Raw genomic sequence first — 21,500 nt, forward strand, 5'->3', positions numbered from 1 at the left:
ATTATAACAAATATTTTGATACGTGTAATTTGATTGTTCAGGCAGCCAAACAATTTTATAGTAATTTCGTGGTTTTTCCGCTCTACACGTATTACATAACCGCCCTTTGGTGGACGTTGGATTTTGATAAAAACAAAACTAACTATTTCAATCCACTGCTGAATGAAAGCCTCCTCGAGTCATTTGCACTTTTCTAAGTTCGTTGTTTTCTGATACTACGTATTTTCACCTAATCTTGAAAAATTTTATTCGTAACACAGTTTTCGTGGGATTATGAGATTACGAGAAAAGAGAAAAGTCGTGTTTGATTGGAGTTGTTTGGAGGAGAAAGTTTATTCATTGATACGATAATAAATAAATAAATACAATAATAAAGATAATAATGTAAGATTACAATTGCGGATACAGATGTAATGGTGAGATTGATGTGATCAAGAGATTAATTATATTAATGAACGGTTGACTGTTTCGAGCAAAAAACTAGTGACAATAGTAGTGCGTCGCGTGACAGACTCGATGAGTAAGTGAGGATTCATGTATTATCTTTTCAATTTATACAAATGCAGTACATAAATTACAAGAGATTTTGTCGCAATTAACAAATCATAATAGACCTTACTGATCTAGTTATGATTGAGGAAATGCTGACGATTATTATCAAGCTATTGTTTGTTTTGACAACAAAACATACATATTAAAGTGTGTCGATCTTCAAATCGATTTACTTAACATAGTCACCTACACATTTGGATTATATTAAATAACTTCTCAATTAATTAATACAAGAAATATATTGATGATATGGAAATATTACAAATCAATGCTGTAAATGTAAAACGCAATATGAGTTTTCTACAGTTTGATTTTGATAACTGATCTAATAGATTTTATTACAAATAGAATTTAATCTACGCTTTCATTGGCAGCAAACGATTGTTATAAAAACAATGTTTAATTATGAAAGGATTAAACATTGTTTAACATTTTTCTCAGAACTTAACCTTTCATAATAATTTGATTGTCTATTTAAATATTATATTATAATATAAAGTATGAAAATGGCAATTCCCTAAATGTTTACAAAATGATTCATTGTGGGACGTAAGCCTTAAACGACCTTACTTAGAAAAAAGGTCACCCAATTTTGCATGGGCGCCTTTGTACCTGCGAAAAATTTCATTTAAAATATTCCTATATCCGGTTAAGACCACAAAGAAATTGCCTTGGAGGTAGGCAGGGATTTTCGACACCATATCCGCTTCCCTTTAATTAAGGATGTTATCGGTCCAAAATAAACTCGGGCCCTCCTTTTGGCTACGCCAAGGATATCTCTCTCCAATGACGTGTACATGTTTTTTGTCGTGAGGAATTAATTGACAAAAAACAATGCGTTAGAGAACACAATTGTACTTAATAACAATAAAATAGGACAATATTTATAGAGAATAATATTATTATTTAAACATAATTTGTAAATACGTCAAAAAACAATAACATACTAAACTAAAACATATTACAAAAAAAAAATGATCAAGTTTAGTGCTTATAAGCCAGTATCTCATGTAGTCAAAATATGTGAGGTTTAACTTCCGCTTAGCTTAAATTTGTTTCTATTATTTATTTTCATATTTATTTTAACTATTTATTGTATTCAATGAGAATTCACAAGATTTTAAGAATATACCGAAACTCAATTTGGAGAGCGCTTATGAGCAGGTATTAAAAAGGCCAATAGTTAAAATTTGTCGCAATTAAGCATGGCAGCCGTAGCATATTGGTAATGCACAGAGTGTGATACCCAAGAGACGCAGGTTCGATTCCTGTCGGGTGTCTTACTTTTTAAAAAAAAAAAAATTCTATTGGCTATATTTTATTTATTATTATAGTCTTTTCAAAATTATGTATGCTCTCATATATATATATATCCAATCCTCTGCCCGTCGAACTGGTAATCAGGTTCAAATACTTAGATGCCTCAGTTGCCGACGATGGAAGTCTTTCCAGTGAACTTAGAATCCACTTGGGTGTGGCGGAGTCTACATGCAGCCAACTTGGAATCGCATGGAAGTCAAGGCTGTATTCTGTGAGGATTGAAAGTCGTTTATTCAAAACGTGCATACTACCTGTGATCCTACATGGCTGTGATACATAACATCTTACCAAGTTTCAAATGTCTCAATTTTTAACATTGAGAACCGATGTATGAATTTTAGAGATACTTTGGTACAACTTTGTTTCAAACATTCAGTTCGTAAGAAAACGCGGCAGTCCTCGGTGATTGAAGTAATCATAAAAAGATGTTTCACGTGGTTGGGACATGTGCTCCGGATGCCGCCAGAGAGTGCAACAATCCATACCCCTGTAGCAAAACCCTAAGGGTTCCGCTACAAAAGCGATCTACGCATCACACATCTCACACGGCGGTAGACGCAAGACATTTGCGATACACTGAGATTCTCTATGCTCCAACGCTGTCCAATAACAGGGTGTTGCAGTAGTAGTATTATAACGACTGTGTTTAGGAAAAAGGGTGTAGCCCTCAATTTTTCGAAAAGTGCTTTTATTAGATATTAACAATGTATACAACTAAATACACGTTCTGTAAAAAGTAAGTAAGCTGCAAATGCCGAATTATTATCTAAATTCAGGTGTTAATTGAGATTAATTAAGTTTAAATGTAAGGAAAAAAGCATTTACCCATTTATTATCATATTTAAGCATTTATTTTAATGATTTTTTCTGTAATGACTTCTTTAATTATTATTAGATCGAAAATATATTACACCAAATCATCAATCATCATGCAACCAATTTAAAAAAAAATATATTAAACTAAAATCATTCAAAAAACGTTTTTTGCACCTCCTGTAATTTTTTTTCTGTGAGGGTTACGTCCTTTTTCCTAAACATGGTCGATAATATTCAATATTAACATTCTTATATGTTGAGTCTCTTGAACGTTATATTTAAAAATATACTACTTTTTATATTACAACTTTTCATTTCACTACGGTTGAATTATTGATAATTGTGTTTTGCAATACGAAAAAATAAAAAAAAGTATTAAATAGCTATTAACAATTAACAATAACAATTTCAATTTGGGACCACATTATCGTTATGCAGTTAGTAACAAAGATTATAATATTATTGTAGTGTGTTTTAAACACAAAATATGTACAGAAAAAAAACTCAAAATATCAATTCACAGTGTAAAATTATTTTTAAATATTAGATTGGTATGTAATATTTTAATACATTTTTGTTTATTTACTTTACTTCATATTTATTGTCAGAGAAGTGGCTACTGTAGGTACTAGACGTTGCACGCCTTTGCAAATAATAAACATGGCTTCATGTAATTGATACTTCTTGCTAAATGAATTCTCTAATGTCCTTCTTTATTGGCAGTATTCAAATTCGAACGGAAATTTTTAATGGCCCCGAATCACATTATCAGAGCAACTTACCAGAACATTAATTTGCAACTTCAATAATATCGTTACCCTTTTTGCCGCTTAAACTTTTTGCAATTGTCGATAACGCAATCAAGCTTTTTTATTCATTTAGTCATCTAAATATAGTAATAAATAAATTCATGTAATCAAGTTAACACTTTTTTATTAGTGCATTAAATTGAGTGAGAAAAAAGAGTGAGAATCATTTTTGCAAGGTACGCTCTATACCACTATTTTGGTTTTGTATTAAGAGCCCACGTGCACAATGCTCACTACATCCATTCCATACTCAAGTCGGCTATCGGCGGCTATCGAGGGTAGTTTATCATATATATTATTGAGGTATTATAATTGTTACAATAAGTTAGCCGTGTAAACTATCAAAACTGTATATTTTGCTGTAAACGTTAACATAGCAACAGTTTAAAGAAAAACACAATATATTAAACTGATTCTACATCATTTGACGATCAGTGAGTCTATTCTAAACACAAGGCGACTATCGGCGGCTATCGAGGGTAGTTTATCATATTTATATATTTATGCGGTTAATTAATAATTGTTACAAAAAGTTAACCGTCTGAACTATCAAAAAATTATATATTATGACAGCACCTCTCTTGGCTGTGTTAACTTTTAGAGTGAGATATACTGTTTTTACAGTTTAGACCAGGCGTTCTCATATTGTGCTCTGCGTGACTTTATGATGTGTCCCGCGAGATCTATGTTAAATCTGTATTATTTTTTATTCTTCATATCGAAAATTAAATATTTTCTGGCAAAAATGAATGGTCAGAGACTTTGATATTTGTGTATACCTATATTTGTGAAAAAACATTTTCTACAATGAGCATTAATAAATCAAACTAATCAAAATTAACAGATAACCATATCGCATCTGTTTTGCGTACTCACACCACAAAATTTGAGCCTAGATTGCAGAATTTAGTTTCAAACAAACAATTGCATAAATCACACTGTGAAAAAAATTAAATATATTTTTTTTTGTCTATTAAAGAGAGTAATAATAATGTATATTTAGTTAAAAATATGAATTTGGACAATGAAATATTTTTTCTTTTTTTTCCTTATGTTTTTTAAAAACAGAAAACATTTACAAAAGAAAGGATTAATACCTTTGCACTACTTTGCTCACCAAATAGTTTTGATTTCAAAATTGTCCCTTTTACGAAAAAGTTTGTGAACCCCTGGTTTAGACGGTTTAACTTATTGTAACAATTATAATACCTCAATACATAAATATGATAAATTACCCTCGATAGCCGCCGTTAGAAGCGTTGTGTATTGAATATAATATGCGCAGGAATAAAGAATTTGTGGTATATTTAGAAGTAAAGCCTGAACAATATGTAAACTTTGTCTGATATATGAATATATGTATAGTTAATTAAAATGCTCTTTATTTTCAATATTATATGATCACATTAATACCACAAAATAATATTATTTCAAACGTGTTATATTCTTGTTTATAACACATATTAAAATTAAATTGTAACCAATTTCACGTCATCTAGGTACTAAAAACTATAAATAAAAGACATGAACAATGAATGAAATTCCAACGCCATCTATGAGTTAAAATTAGTAATATTATTACACATAATATTGATTGCTATTATTGCCGAAATTGAAGAATACCTCAGTTGATTTTTATATTAATAACTCATAGCTTATTGGTCAATTTCCCGCCCAGAGTTCACGAGTTCACGAGTTCAAAGTTCCATTCTGTCCTAGTTTAGAATAGCTAAGTTTTTGAGACTATTCCAAATTATCTGTAGGTATACAATCGAAGATAAAAAATAATTGTAAGTATTTTAATTTGGCAGTATCCTGTCTATTTTTTTTATTAAATTAATAAGTAAACCTATACACAATGATAAATTAAGTGTAAAAATAAATTCCAGCATTTTTTAAGAATCTTGAAATATCTTGTAACAATCCGTCTTTATTAAAATTTGAATAAAACCATTTTCAAAGGAGAAGTATTTAAGAATATTCTTAAATTCTTTTAAAAAATGTTTTTTTTTATCAAATTTTTGTGTAATTTCAATTTAGATTATCGTTTCAAGATGTTTCCAAATATGAATCGAACATTTTCAATCATACTTTCATTTAGCGGGATGAACAAACATTTCACGTCTGCGAAATTTAATTTCCTTCGATCAAAAATTCAAAAACACGATAAGTCTATTTTGAATTACCCAAATATACTTGCAATAATATTATCAATAATAAATACATCGTACAAATAGGCAATTACTAAACAACCACGTTTGGATTTGTCGCAGAAATACAAATCAAATATTATTTTATTATTGTAACACTTGAAAATGAAGAAAAAACTAAAGTAAAAACACAAAAAACCGTAAGCTTTATTTCATAACAAACACGAAGATCGTTTTGATATACACCAAAAGAAAGAATAAGTAAAAGTTAATAATAATTAATTCGATGGCCAAAAATAAATCTTTATATTTCTTAAAATGAATTTTGAGTAAAGTGCCATCGAATGATTTGTTACGTATTTCAAAAATAGATAATACTTCAAAGTATATCCAACTTCGAGTTGATTGTGATCTTCTATTCAGCATCAAAATAGGCCTATACCTATATATTTCCTGGTCATATTATCCTCTTGGGATTGTTCAACATAAACAATTAATGTATTACATTATTTGACTGAATTTATGGTAAATATAATTTTAAAAAAATGCATTGTGTGCATTCGTTTTACATGAACGCCGCACGCTCCGCTTCACACAACGCAGCCACTGAAGCCTTACACTTAGTAATTGCTTACACAAAACCAAAAAAAAATCGTAACTAATCTACTATATTCTAGATGAAATAATAAAATTATATTGAAAACGGTATAGTAATCACCATCTTTCTTCCTAGTGTACAAAAACCCTACTACACGATGGTAAGAAGAAGAACAAGCAGAAAAAGTAACTAGGCCTCCGTTTAAAGCGCGACATTCACATCTTTTATTTCTCTCACTCCCGTGGCAGGCCGTGAGTTTGACGAAGTCACGCGGTTTTTCTCATGGTTAATTTAAACACATTTTACGTAAGCTAATTAAGGGGGTAAAATAATCAGTGATTATTATTTTCCCTTCAAATTATTAATGGAATTATTTTATATTATAAATAAGTGTACACTTCTTTTACACTTAATAAAAAAAAATTCATGCCAGGGGACTCGAAACCACATCCATCTGATTCCGACCAATATGTTTTAACAATTTACTCACCTGCAACATTCTTAATCATCAGTGGCGAAGAGTGGAGGTAGGCTGTTAAGATCCGCCATAAATATTGCACACTAAACTTTGTCAGTCATACATACTTGTTTTCATTGAAATAAGACTACATTTTACAGATGGTGTTGGTTAGTTTTTAAAATTCAATTAACCCCTGCGAAAACCAAGCCATAATAGATAATAGTCAAAAAATACTCGTATATCTATAAATATCTAAAATTATGCGATTAAATCACACATAAATTTGGATATTTTATAGATAGAATAATAATTTTTATCTATTATAGTTTGGTTTAGGCATAGCTTGATGAATTAAAAAAATTAACCAACAATATGTGTAATACGTATTCTTAATCTAACGAAGTAAGAATGTAAAATTGTGCACAATTTTATTATATCGCCTAAAATATACCTATGCCATTATGGTTTGGTGAAGACAGGGTTTAATTGATTTTTAAAACCCAACCAATACCATCTGTAAATTGTAGTCGTATTTCAATAAAAACATATACATTTGACTGAAAAGGGTTAATGTGCACTATTTATGGCGGATCTTAACAGCCTACCTCCACCTTTCGCCATTGCTAATCATAATAAAATTAACTAATAACTCGGTTCTAGGTATTTTTCAAATTTCATTAATATTGTGAATTATTCTTTGAATACATAAATAGTTTAATTTCACGAAATTATTGCTTGATATACAAATAATGTGTAATTCCGTCCAACTTATAATTGTTATTTCACACAAAACCCACAAAACTGTCAGAGACAAACCATTCTGATGACATTTATACCCCAAAGTTATCACAAGCTAACATAATAATAATATGTGTACAAAAAAATATTACATAATATTATGTAGGTATTACGTTTTGCTATGTTCTGGTATTATGTCAAATTTATATACCTAATATTGTTTCACACATTACGCAATTTCACAGAATCCGCAAATATTCTTTGAAACTATATTCACTTGTTAGTTAGTTGTGTTACTTTAGTTTAAAATGTAGACTTATGTGTGTGAATAGTAAGGCAAAACTATGCACATCTAGAGGATAGTGGTAGGGCGGACGCGTCTTGGTATTGACTTACTCAAAATGGAAATAGCCGTTTCCACTACAGTCAGTGATATATCTCTATTTCACAATGTCAGGAATCTTGAAGTGTGGAATTTACTGTAATATTGCTCAATAGTTTAAGCATAGTCAACAAAATAAATATATAGTATGTATTCTAAGTTCTAATTACATATTTTTAATATTGAACATACATAATTCTGAGAAAATAATTAATATAATCAATAGAAAAAATCTTTTTTTGAAAAAGTAAGACATCCAGCGGAATCGAACCTGCATCTCTCGGGTTTCTCGCCCATGTACATAGACCGCTATTACATAGGCGTCATACTTAATTGCGACAAATTTTAACTAATGGATCTTAATACACTCTGAGGCGCTTTCCAAATTGAGTTACTATTGGCGATCAGCTTCTGTATTTTAAATCAAAGTAGGTTTTACTTTAATCAATAACCGACGTCACGGATCTCTCCAAGATTTTTTGTTGTAACTTACTTAAATTTGCTAATAATTTTTGATCAACCATTTGTTTTATTCAACAAATAGTTCACAAAATTTAAGAATGTAACGTTCTTATTATTGAACATACATAATTTTGGTAACAATTCTGAGAAAATATATTATAACCGATAGAAAAAATCTTTTTTGATAAAAGTTGGACCATAATATATGACCAATAAACGACAATTTGTATATATATATATATTATCTTGATTTATCTGTCTGTCTGTAACGTATAATCTGTCTCTCTGACGCATCCACGCCTCTTTGTTGTGCGAACGCATAAATATAATACCCACGTTACATCCCTCTCATGCGCACTGCTCTTAATCACTTTCCAACATTGCTCTGCATATGATATAAAAAATTGTAGAATTGTCACTTAAAGATAGAGGGCATCCTTGTTACAAAAAAAAATATATATATAAAGACTGTTAGGTTGGTATTATCGTCCTAACTCTTTTTTCCATACATATTATGTCTAAATCTTATTGAAAGTGCATGTATAACATGTAAGTATATTGTATTAAACGTATTATATGGGAATAACTTTTGATCAAATGCGTAATTTTGACTAACATTCTGATATTTTACAACGTTTTTATTAGGTTGTATTCTTGTTTGTCCGGCGGTTGTTTATCCAGTACAAATCTTGCAATCGATTTTTAACTAACTTCCCGATTAGTTAGACATTTTAAACTTTTAGAATATATCAAAACACGATGTCAATGCATTCTTTGATTACTTTTAGTCATATTAAGTAAAATTGAATTCATTTTCAGTTAATTCTGTTTTGTATGAAAAGTTATTTCGGAAGAAATCCGTAAAAAGTAAAACACTATTATCGGTTGCTAAGAATCTGGGGTCCTAGCAACTAAATTATTAATATATACGTGCGTTACTATGAAAATCAATATGAAATGTCAAAATAACATTTCAGTATTCTATATTTATTCTGTATTTCTATCAAGTACAAATTTTTTTGATCGTTTAATCTAGTCAAGTCAAGTTTATATGATTCAACAGAAAAACTTTGTATATAAAAGTTCTTTTTATCTTGTAATTATTTTCTTTATTTATGAATATTATAATATGTATGTAGTTACAATTTTGTGTGTTATACGCACGCGGTTATGCTTATTTATCTACACTAATCTAGCGGAAATAAACCGACGAGATTTTTCCATCTCAGTATACATAATTTAAATAACCAATTATAATTATATTCAAGGCATTTTCTTAGCGTATTTTTCCGAAACAACGTTAATTTCTCTTGAATTCTTTTTTTGCTAGATCATTATTTCAATGCAATACTTTCCGCCTTTCTTTTCATTAAACGAACGACCGTGTTTTAGCAAACAATAATAATTAAAACTCCGGCTGCCGGCGTTCGGGTATTAACTATATTAAAGTTAATTAAATTCATAATTCCCTCTAGTTACCAAACGATCACTGAATAAAAAGATATTTACTTTCAACTCAAGTTGTAGCTTGGAGCGTTATAAAGGATAATGCAACTAAAACTGTATTGACTACTATCATCTCAGCTACTTTCGATCTAATTCTCGATGAAAGCCTCTTCTCACAGTTTAAACGCTACATTGGAGACGTCAAACGGTTCCAGGAATAAATTCTTTTTCTTCTTCGATGGCGCTACAGTTTAAGTGGAGCCCTGGCCTCCTCCACCGCCATCCTCCAGCTGGAACGGAATAAATAGAACATATTGTCTAAACTGAACGGTGATAAAACAGAACAGCGATAAACACAATTTTGAAAATTCAGAACAGAGAAAAATTATAACATGTAAAATTGAAATTGTCGTCTCTCTATAATATAATATGTTGAATAAATTTTTAATAACGCAGGTTTTCAATACGTCGTAAAAAATCAAATATATAGTTTGTGCATTCCTAATCGCCGGAAAGCCTCAATTAAACTGAATTCTACTTGGTGTTGGTGGGCAAGCTATATCTCGTCATAATCAATCTACTATGTTCAAAATTATTGAGTGACTACAACAAAACAATGTATTTAATAATTATGTGAAGATAAAAAATTGAAATTAAGCTATTTGAATATGGATTGTAATCTATCTAGTAACATCATAATAATATTTATTTATTTGGCCGAATTTTCGTTCGTTCTGAATTGTTATAGTTCTGTCTATCACTGTTCTGTTTTGTAACTATTCTATTTCTTTTCTTTCTTTCTAAGTTCTGTTTATTCATGTCCTCTATTCTATTTTTTCCAGTTACCTCGTAAACAATAGAACGTCGCCAAGGACAGATGGATTTTTTTCCATTTATTTTGAACTTAAAAGTATATAATATTATGCCAAGACAAATTTTATTTTTTGTATATAATTATAATCATATCAAGGTACAAAAGATATTAAAAACCTCCTTCTATAGAGAGAAAGCCTAAATTTATGAAAAGAAAAAAAAACCACTAGTCTATATATGAAAGTGAATTTAAAAAAAAGTTTGTCTATATGTTTATTCTAAGAATGTTGTATAAATCATAGATTGCTTCAATTAAACTAGCTTTCATTTCATTGACTCATAAAATAATTCAATATAATTGTAAATATTTAAACCTTATATTTTATTCAGACTACATAATAGAATAGTAAATGTGTTTCCATATCAAAGCGTCGAGAAATTGTCACTCGACCTTCCGGGATGTCTTTTTTACAACAGCCGTAAAGAAAAGTGGGACGCCATATTGCCGCGCTGCATTTTTGTTTTGCATTATTTTGTACGTTAATTGCACTCCGGCGTCAGGCGCCATGTTTTAAATAAACTCATTAGTGCATTATTCACTAAACTAAATACTTTTTTGGTACTATTTCTCGTTACATTTTACCATTTTTAAAACAGCTTATGAAAATTAATTTAGCGTTTCATAGATTTTTAAAAGCATATCAACTGTTCTATTACTTTCAAAAGCTTTTTGTTTGCTAACTATACCTTGCAATGTCTTAATTTTATTGTAATGCTATTCATTCACCTTATAATCGAAATCTTCAAGAGTATAAGTCAAATTTTGCTAAAAACATCTTAACCCCCGAAGTTAATTTACTTACCAATCAGTGGCGTGCGGTGACTTTTATTTGTAGATACGCTATAGAAAAACACATATCAGTGTATCTTATTGAATCCCGGAGAGCGGCCGGTAGCTTTGATATATTGTCATGTCCATCATAATATGTCTACCGTTCTATGCCTGACCAAAACAAAGTTATCTTTTGTCAACCCTGTTGTATTTTGAGTGACATCCATGCTGTTTACCAGAGTTACATAAAGATCGATAATCGGATTTATTACAGTTTAAATACGATAATATTTATAATAATTTTAGTACATAATATAGAATCTTTAGTTAAGACAATTATATCGTACTGTTACGTTTCTTAGGGAAGAAGCTAAAAGAATCAGGCGATTTGTGTTTAAAGGAACCTGAGGTGGTATGATAGTGACCCAAAGACAAGATTGCTGTATGGCTCCTGAGTAGTATTCACAGCTGTTTATTATTTTTTAAGGTAATGTTCAGATGATTTACCTTCAGGGACGTGTTTAGACTAGATGGTCGAGAAAAAATAACTCGTTTACAAAAGTTAAAATATTAAAGTTTATTCAACAGAAATACAAGTACAATACAGCAAACCTAATGACGTACGCGCTACAAGTAAATATAGATAATAGACGAAAAGCGCAAGCTCATACAGCGTTTTATATAATTTGGTGATGTCATACTAATTAGTTTGTTGACTTCTTGTTTATGATATTCAGTTGTGGGTCCATAGTTCTATGACAAGTCAGTATAATTCTGTATTTCTTGTTATTGCATCATCTTATATGGGAATGGGACGATTTGGCACCGCGAACTGGCCTCCGCCGATTGGCCTCCGGTAATTGGCCGCCGGTACAATCGGACGCCGGCCCAATTGGACGCCGACCAAATTCGACGCCGACCCAACTGGCCTCCGGGAGATTGGACGCCGCACAGTTGAATTAAATGCGCAAAGGAATAGACGTACGTTACGATTTGTTGGAGTAAATAAGCAAGTCAGTTTAATATGCTTCTATCTTCTCAGTAGTCGTACCTTATACATTTCGCGCTTGACACATTTTTAATATAGATTGAGAAAAATTATTATGCCTTATGATGTTTATTAAAAGAAAATAATTCTTCCCTCGCTAAAACTTAAAGATGTGCATAATCAATTAATTTATTGTCTATACATGGATACTTATTTATATTTACAACAAATATTTAAAATAATGTTAGATGTTAGAATGAAAATTACATTATATTTCAGCGTTTTATCGACTTAATATTATAATAAAGCTTAACTATGTATATTATTATGCATAAATGCGTATTTTAAGATAGTATGAAATTACAAACAAAATATTAAGTAAGTTATCTGCTAAGTATAAATGTTTCAGTAGTTTGATTGATAAACTACTTAGGTACTGGGTGCCGGACGAAATCCCGAAGGCCGAAATCCCGAAGGCCGAAATCCCGAATGCTGAAATCCCGAATGGCTGAAATCCCGAAAAATGAAAAAATACAAACATCAATAATTGCGCAATTTTTGCAAGAGAGACAAAAACCCATTTTTTGTGGAAATATAAAAAATGTAAAATACAAACATCAATAATTGCGCAATCGTGAGCGCAATTTTTGTAAGAGAGACAAATCCCATTTTTTCGGAAAATGGGTTTTTCTGATTGCGCAATTTTTTTCAGGAGAGACCATTTTGTAGAACGAATGGATTTTGTGCATCTTACAAAAATTGCGCAAATCACGATTGCGCAATTATTGATGTTTGTATTTTACATTTTTTTTATATTTCCACAAAAAATGGGTTTTTGTGTCTCTTGCAAAAATTGCGCAATTATTGATGTTTGTATTTTTTTTATTTTTCGGGATTTCGGCCTTCGGGATTCCGGCCATTCGGGATTTCAGCGTTCGGGATTTCGATATTCGGGATTTCGGCTTTCAGGATTTAGGCTTTCGGGATTTCGGCCTTCGAAATTTCGTCCGGCACCCAGTTTATCAATCAAACTACTAAAACATTTATACTTAGCAGATAACTTACTTAATATTTTGTTTGTAATTTCATACTCTCTTAAAATACGCATTTATGCATAATAATATACATGTTTAAGCTTTATTATAATATTAAGTCAATAAAACGCTGAAATATAATGTAATTTTCATTCTAACATCTAACATTATTTTTAATATTTGTTGTAAATATAAATAAGTACCCATGTATAGACAATAAATTAATTGATTATGCACATCTTTAAGTTTTAGCGAGGGAAGAATTATTTTCTTTTAATAAACATCATAAGGCATAATAATTTTTCTCAATCTATATTAAAAATGTGTCAAGCGCGAAATGTATAAGGTACGACTACTGAGAAGATATAAGCATATTAAACTGACTTGCTTATTTACTCCAACAAATCGTAACGTACGTCTATTCCTTTGCGCATTTAATTCAACTGTGCGGCGTCCAATCTCCCGGAGGCCAGTTGGGTCGGCGTCGAATTGGGTCGGCGTCCAATTGGGCCGGCGTCCGATTGTACCGGCGGCCAATTACCGGAGGCCAATCGGCGGAGGCCAGTTCGCGGTGCCAAATCGTCCTAGACCCTCTTATATAGATATTATGTATTAGCCTTTATCAACTTGTACAATTTGGTAGGTATTTCATTGTTTTTGATATATATATCACACTCTGAAGCTTGGAAGGTCATATTATGACAGTACCATTATATAATAAATACCTACATTATATTTGTATTATATAGCACTCTACTAAATATTTCTAGGGATGCGCTGCATCGATGAAGCGCACGCCACTGCTATTTAAATATTATCTTTACCAAACAGCACAACTCGAATTCATATTGGTCAGCATTATTCAAGTGTTTCAATTATTTCAAGGAATTATACGAGAGACCACTAAGAAACAAATAAAATGAAACAATGGAACATTTTTTTTATAAATTATACTATTGCCATTTATTCGAATCTATGACTTATGACGTGATGGCTTTTATACTTATCGTGTTCCATATTGCTATAATTGGATACTTACACTATTTACAGTAATATAGTAGAAGGGGTGATATAATTATATATATATATATATAATATCAGTGGCGAAGACTCCATACTAGGCGATTATTTAAAGCCTACCATACCATCTTAAGAAACATATTTTTTAATTGCATATTGACGTATTGAAATAATCACAATTTATAAAAAACAATTTAATTTGTTAATAATATCTGCCGTAATATATTATTTAGGAATTTATTATAAATAAATACATATTACAGCACCATCTGTTAAAGGTTTAAAAAATATGCCACAGCGCGCCATCTGTCTTTTACGTATTTATCGGATAATTCGTTGAAAATCCTAATTTTTTTTTATAGACTTTATGTAATGTGACCTCAGCATGTCTATCGCAATGTATGCAAAATGATAGGCTCTGATGCGTAAGCTTAAAATCTTTTCGGAGAATATTATTGTGTATGACTGCAGCTTTATCCAAAATAATTAATAGCTATTGCATTTAAGCACATGTAAATAAATAATATGTGCATAATTTATTTATTGTGTATACCTACCTACATGGGTTCTTATTTGTATTTACAACAAATATTAAAAATAATGTTAGATGTTAGAATGAAAATAACATTATATAACATTATTATATATAACACTAACATCTTTATCTGCGTTTTTGATAAACGAACTCGTCAAATAATACGCTACAAAATTAAATACATACCTAACAAAGAAGTCATTATTAGCAATCAAAAATCCGATATCACATAATACATCCTACAACATTTCTATGTGTGAAGGTTAGAAGCTTTTGCACGGAGATTTTTTTACCGGTTGCCAGCTATTTGGTTTAGATAATCCCCAGCAATATTTATATAATAATCATCTCGACTGAATAAATAGGGATACACAAACATGTCGATTCAATTAATATAAATAATATAATATGTCAACCTTTTTAGCACCCGTCCCGTTGCCTAGCAATGTTTCCTTTCTGTGAAAATAATCTACTACGTACAATTTTCTCGCTGTTTCAATATTTGATATAGTCCGACGTTTGGCCGAACGCTTCGAAATATTGCAGTAGAGAATTCTTTTGTTCTTTTTCTCAATCTACGTTGGACAATCTAATTTTGTTCAATCTAGAATAAGCATTGGGGAATTGTTTTTCACCAGAATATGCAGTTGTTGCTCGAATTTCCAGTCCCTGTCCAATCGGGATTAAACATATAATTCTTAACTTGTATTATAATAGGTTATGTAAATCATTTTTAAATAAACAATGGAATATTTTTTTTAATTTTTCACACAAGCAATACTTGTCAGCATTATTCTTCAGGACTAAGAGAAGTAGAAGCAGCTTGAAGAGGCCTAAATAAAAATAATTTACAGATGTAATTGATAGCATAACATTATAATATAATTACTATATTGGAATAAATTTGACAATAGTCGACAAATTGTCAAGTACAAAGCCTTTTGTAATCGATTGCAGTAGTTCTATAAAAAATCAAATTAAAATATAGTTTTAATAACTTCATATAGAAAAAAAAAAAATTCAACACGATATAATCGTTTATAAAACTAATGCTATTGACTGAGGGTACTTGATTAAATTTGAATTTAAAATCTAATTGATTTAAGTCTTGTACTTTCCAAATTGAATCCTTTTTGGTGCTCGAGTTTCACATTTCAGCATCTTTGAACACTTTTGACACTCACCAATACCAATATGTACAATTGACACAAAATATAATTACTATTTCCACACTTAATTATTAACACATTAATATGTTAATTAAGTTATGATAACAAAAAACCTCCCTACAATGTCATTCTATTTACATCCTAATTGTTATAAATTCTGACAAAAATTCATGTTTTCTTACACGTTTCTGAACCAACAAGGAAAAATGTGGCGAATTTGATTAATACTTTGGACGCTGAAGACGCACATGCGCGTAATGACCAGGCGGCCGATCGATGTAATTAACGTGCATTTTAAAGGTGCTAATTAAAAAGTCATTATATAGTCAGCAGCGAATGAGTTAAGTACTTACTTTTAATTAACAATTAAAAAAAACTATTGATCATAAAAAAATTATATTCTTGACCGCAAACCGGTTCCGGCTGATTAGAAAATAGTTGTCCCCTATTTTAAAATGCTTAATATGCCAAAAATTCTAAGCAAATTCTCATTAAAAAAAGTTAATCCCTTCATGAAAGACGTCAATCTATGCACAATAATTAATTATTAATACTCGAGAATAAGGAAACCTAATCGAAATATATTTAGACTTTATAATCCAGACAAAAATACAAACTTTTATAATTACAAACCCATTAAATAATCGTCCATATTTTCCATTATCTATTCATGTGAGAAATTTTTTTCGACCATGTCAGTAATAAAGACAAAACAGAGAAATCGAATGGATATCAATGCATTACTTTGTTTCTTCGAAACCACACTGAAGCCATGGTTAGTTATCAACCATAGCAGATTTTGCACTATTATTTTTAACTAACTTAATCAAACTTTCACAACTTCTATTATTAACAATTTATTTATTAATCGGTTTTTTATTATTTCAATTAAGAATATAATTTGTAAGCATATTATATTTTTTTTAATTCGCAATCAAACTGTTAAGCCTCAATTACATTGAGCTTCTTTACGAGCTGTTTATTGGCGAATTTAAAAGCGGGCGATTCAGCTACTGCGATTTGATGATTACACACAAAACTTTCCATTCGCTGAGAAGCCACAAGCCAGTGACTATTTTGACAGAACGTAGTTTATTTTTTTACCGGGAGGTTGGTACTGCGCTCTACTGCGCAGACGCAGTAGACCCACACGCCGGCGTGTAGCGTGTAAAGTTGACCGGTTTTCAACTTTTCTCGGTAGAGTGTTTACAACCTGCTTATTAGCTTATTCGATGATTACACTGGGCGATTGTAAATTTGCCAATAAACAGCTCGTAAAGAAGCACAATGTAATTGAGGCTTTAGACTAATGTTAAGATGTTAAAACCTAACTAAATACGATATAATATTTTCTACATTAGGGCGTTAGGGGTTCCTAAAATATATCTCTTATTTTTACTGGTCTACGTGTATCAAAAGGTTGGAGAACACTAATATAGATAATAATAATCATAATATTTTAATTTATTACAAAAAACTGCGCTCAGTATTGCAAACAATATTGTGAATTCACAGATTTTCTTTTAATATAATCATAATAATATTCAAAGCTTCGCCTACTTATTACGTATACCAGTGGGTCTATTCTATACTTATCGAACACTAAATTGATAAATAGTATCAAACTTAGGGTAGGTTTGTATCAAAATATTAGCACTTATTGTAACAATTACACGAAGCCGGTTTTTATTGTTGCAATAAGTGCGATATTTTAACAGCAGCAAGATAGGTGCTGTTAAAATATAGCACTTATTGCAACAATAAAAACCGGCTTCGTGTAATTGTTACAATAAGTGCTAATATTTTGATACAAACCTACCCTAAGTTTGATAATATTTTTCACTTTATCACTTTAGCGGTCGATAAGCATAGAATAGACCCACAGGTCACGTTTCATAAGTCAACATTAACTATACAGTACAATACAAGGAGACTGCGCTCAAATGTGCAGCATTTGATAATTGGGTTAAGTGAGCAAAAAATTGATCACGCTTGGAAGTGTTTCCGCCATCTTGCCAAGACTTGACAAGTGGTCTGTTCCAAATTCGAATTAGCAAATGTTTGTTGTCCGATGTTCTTTTATTTGTTTTTAAATAATGCAGTAGTTCACTTTCATATCGGAATTCGGAAGTGGTATTGAACGTGAATACGTTTTCTTGAGGTTACTTCTCTTTGGTTATTTATTTTTTGATTCTTGAAATTACATTATAATGTTTTCAAGCTAGTAGAGTAAACTCTCAGTAATCCGCCACTCGATTATTTGACAACTACTATAATCCGCCCTTATTTTTACTAGTTGCCCCGTACAAGTATACAACGCAGATGAGACGGGTTTATTTCGTAAAACGTACGTTAACCGCGAAGAAAGTAATGTATTCTACCAGGGAGGAAATGCCCAAGGATCGCATAACAATAATAAAATTATGCCGTGCTCCAATGCAACCGGGATACACAAACTGAAGCTTTTGGTCATAGGGAAAGCCAGGAATTCAAGTTCAACATTCAAGAATATCTGCCTCACTGAACAACTGGTTGTGTCTAGTGATTTACTGTTTTATATTTAGTTTGTAAATATGTATAATTTAGTAAATACTTGATTTTGATTATAAATAAAACCGTAATTTGCTAGTACAAATTTCTCAAAAAACCTATTTTTACGAAATACCTGTTTTAGTTTTTACCATATTTTGTATGTTTCTATACACTATAATCCGCCGCTTTCACTAATTGGACATTTGTCTCGTTTTTGAGGTGGCGGATTACTGAAAGAGTACTGTATAACAATATTACACAGAAAGATTTGTCGGAGAAAGCCATGAAAACTCACCGTTTATAAATAATTCTTTAAACGTGTCTGTTTTATAGTCCTCATCTGTTCTAATATGCGTCATGAAACCGTGAGAGCACGTCATCAAGCAATTTGGTTATAAATTTTTCACACTGTCTCTTCGTCTATCCATTTAACTTTTTATGCGCCCTAACGGGGAGCCGGAGGAAAAATATATATTCTGCGAGCTTATATTATACGCCGGGGCGTTATTTCTACTGTTTTATTGCGTTAGCTGAGAAACAAACCCCCAGGGAGGGCGAGGTAACTATTGCAAGAGTGTGACGTGAATATTTCGAACTCTCAGCAAATTGAGCGAATGTAACTTTGTCGCCGGTGACGTCATCATTGTCATTAAGCCATGCTTCTACGTAGGGATTACAATACCGATTAAAAATGTCAATACCGGTTTTTCAGTATTTCTTATTGAGCATAGCTTTCTAAAACATAAAAAACAGAAGTAGGTGCTTATCAATAAATATAGCTATTGAAATCTTTTAAATATATTATTTTATAGCAAAAACCTACATGCCTACATTTTATTATGTTGACATTTAAAAATATGTATTGAGCATGATTGTAGAACTAGTGATTTTTTACAAATCATTTGAATACTTATATTGATAATTTTAACTAAAGCCCTCAAAAGTTCATCAAGTGCAAATAGGTCCGGTCCGGCTACAGGAAAAGCTTATTAAATTCAACACTTATACAGTCATCAATAATTATAGAATAATTGAACATTTTTGTCACGGATATTTTCTATTTCGAAATAATATTATGATAATTTGTAAAATATATTTGATGAAATTTGTTTTATTATTTTTTCACCTCTGTTGGACTCACTCGTTATATTTGCGTTTTAGCAGCACATAACTTATAATTCATTTTTAAAAACGTAAACGAGTGTGCTTTCTTAATACCGAAAATTACGGTATTTTGATTTTTTTAAACCGGTATTTCGATATTGATAAATACTTGAATACCGGTTTTAAAATACCGGTACTTCAATCCCTACTTCTACGATTTCACAAAAAATGTACATGTTTGTTGAATTATTTTCCAAGTAGCAAAGGTTAGAGTAAACTATTTATTATGGTAAACAAACCTCAGGTAACGTAATGTAATAATAGAACTCCATTATAATGGTTTTGAAACAAAGTTATTTCTATACGAAGGTGTTATTATTATCATAAATAGCTGGCAACTTAAACCACTAAATTAAAGTAAAATTAGCAAAAATTAGTTTAATACACAACCATCATTAAGTACGTACATAAAATATGGCTTTATAATAATTATCTGGTGATAGATATCGGGATGTTCATTATCACATGTGGTAAACAAACCTTAGCTGAGTTATTGAGTTATGGTGTGTATAGTGTATATTGAAAGGTTCTCAATGATGATAATATCATCAGCTGTTTACCCTTAAATATTTGTAAATGACAATATTTTATGAAATTAGTACATACTTGCTTATTTGTCTCATTAGTGGAAGGCTTACATAATTTCAACTGACAAACAAACCTCTAGTGAGGGCAGGGTAATTTAACTATATTGTCAGTGTGACATGAATATTTTGAAGGCTGTGCTAATTGAAAGGATGAAAATTTTGCACTGGTGACGTCATCAGCATTATACATAGTGTACTCTACACTACAGGTATAACCTAAAATTATAAAAAGGGTGGCGAGATCACAATGATATGGATGTAAAATCATATCAACTTAGTATATTATGATAATCTAGTATAATAGTCTTAGTAGTATAACAATGAAAGGAATGATAATACATTGAAAAATAAGAAATAAGAAATATCTAGATTGAAACATATTACTTGTATTGTTTTAACTGTCACTGAAAATGCATTGTATTATTAATATTTTAATTTAATAAAACGCAATTTTTTAAACACACTTATTTCACTTTTATTTAATATCTGGACCGGCTTCGTCCGCCTGAGAACGATATTTTCAACTAAAGAATATATCAACAAATTAATGGTTTGGCAATGGGTAGTCCTTTATCGCCTATTTTAGCAGCTTTTATGGATTTTGTTGAGACTAAGATTGACAAGATAAACTAATTTAGGAATATCCGTTACTAGTTTAGATATTATGTAGATGATATCTTGGCTTTGTGGGCAGGACCGGAAAGACAGTTACATATTTTTTTTAAAGACACCAATAGTATTAATATTTATAAGTTAATTAAATTCACAATGGAATTAGGTAACAATAAAATTAAATTCCTAAATTTAACAATCAATGTTATAAGTAAATTTAATAATAACATACTATTAGCATTTTTAGAATAGATACTTTCAGTGATATATTATTAATAACTCTTCTAATCATATTTCGCATAAATTATCAGTTTTTCATGCTTTCATACTAACACCGAATGGTTCAATTTAGGGTATAAAAAATATGAAATTTAATTAATAATATAACGTATCAATTAGAATTTTATACGGCCTCTTACACACTGTCGACTTGATCTCCGGCAATATGATTACCAGCAACCAGAAACGATGACTAGTTACC

The 21,500-nt window shown here is 30.6% G+C and overlaps 1 protein-coding gene across 1 annotated transcript in view; it reads left to right on the top strand.

Moving 5' to 3' along the window:
• Ggamma30A (guanine nucleotide-binding protein subunit gamma-e) overlaps positions 1 to 21,500 on the top strand; it is a 379,757-nt gene that overhangs the window by 223,428 nt on the left and 134,829 nt on the right. The gene's annotated exons all lie outside the window — the stretch shown is intronic.

This window comes from Rhyacophila brunnea, unplaced genomic scaffold (assembly GCF_057557595.1).
Source record: "Rhyacophila brunnea isolate RB1 unplaced genomic scaffold, BYU_Rbru_1.0 scaffold_22, whole genome shotgun sequence".
Classification (NCBI taxonomy): Eukaryota; Metazoa; Arthropoda; class Insecta; order Trichoptera; family Rhyacophilidae; genus Rhyacophila; species Rhyacophila brunnea.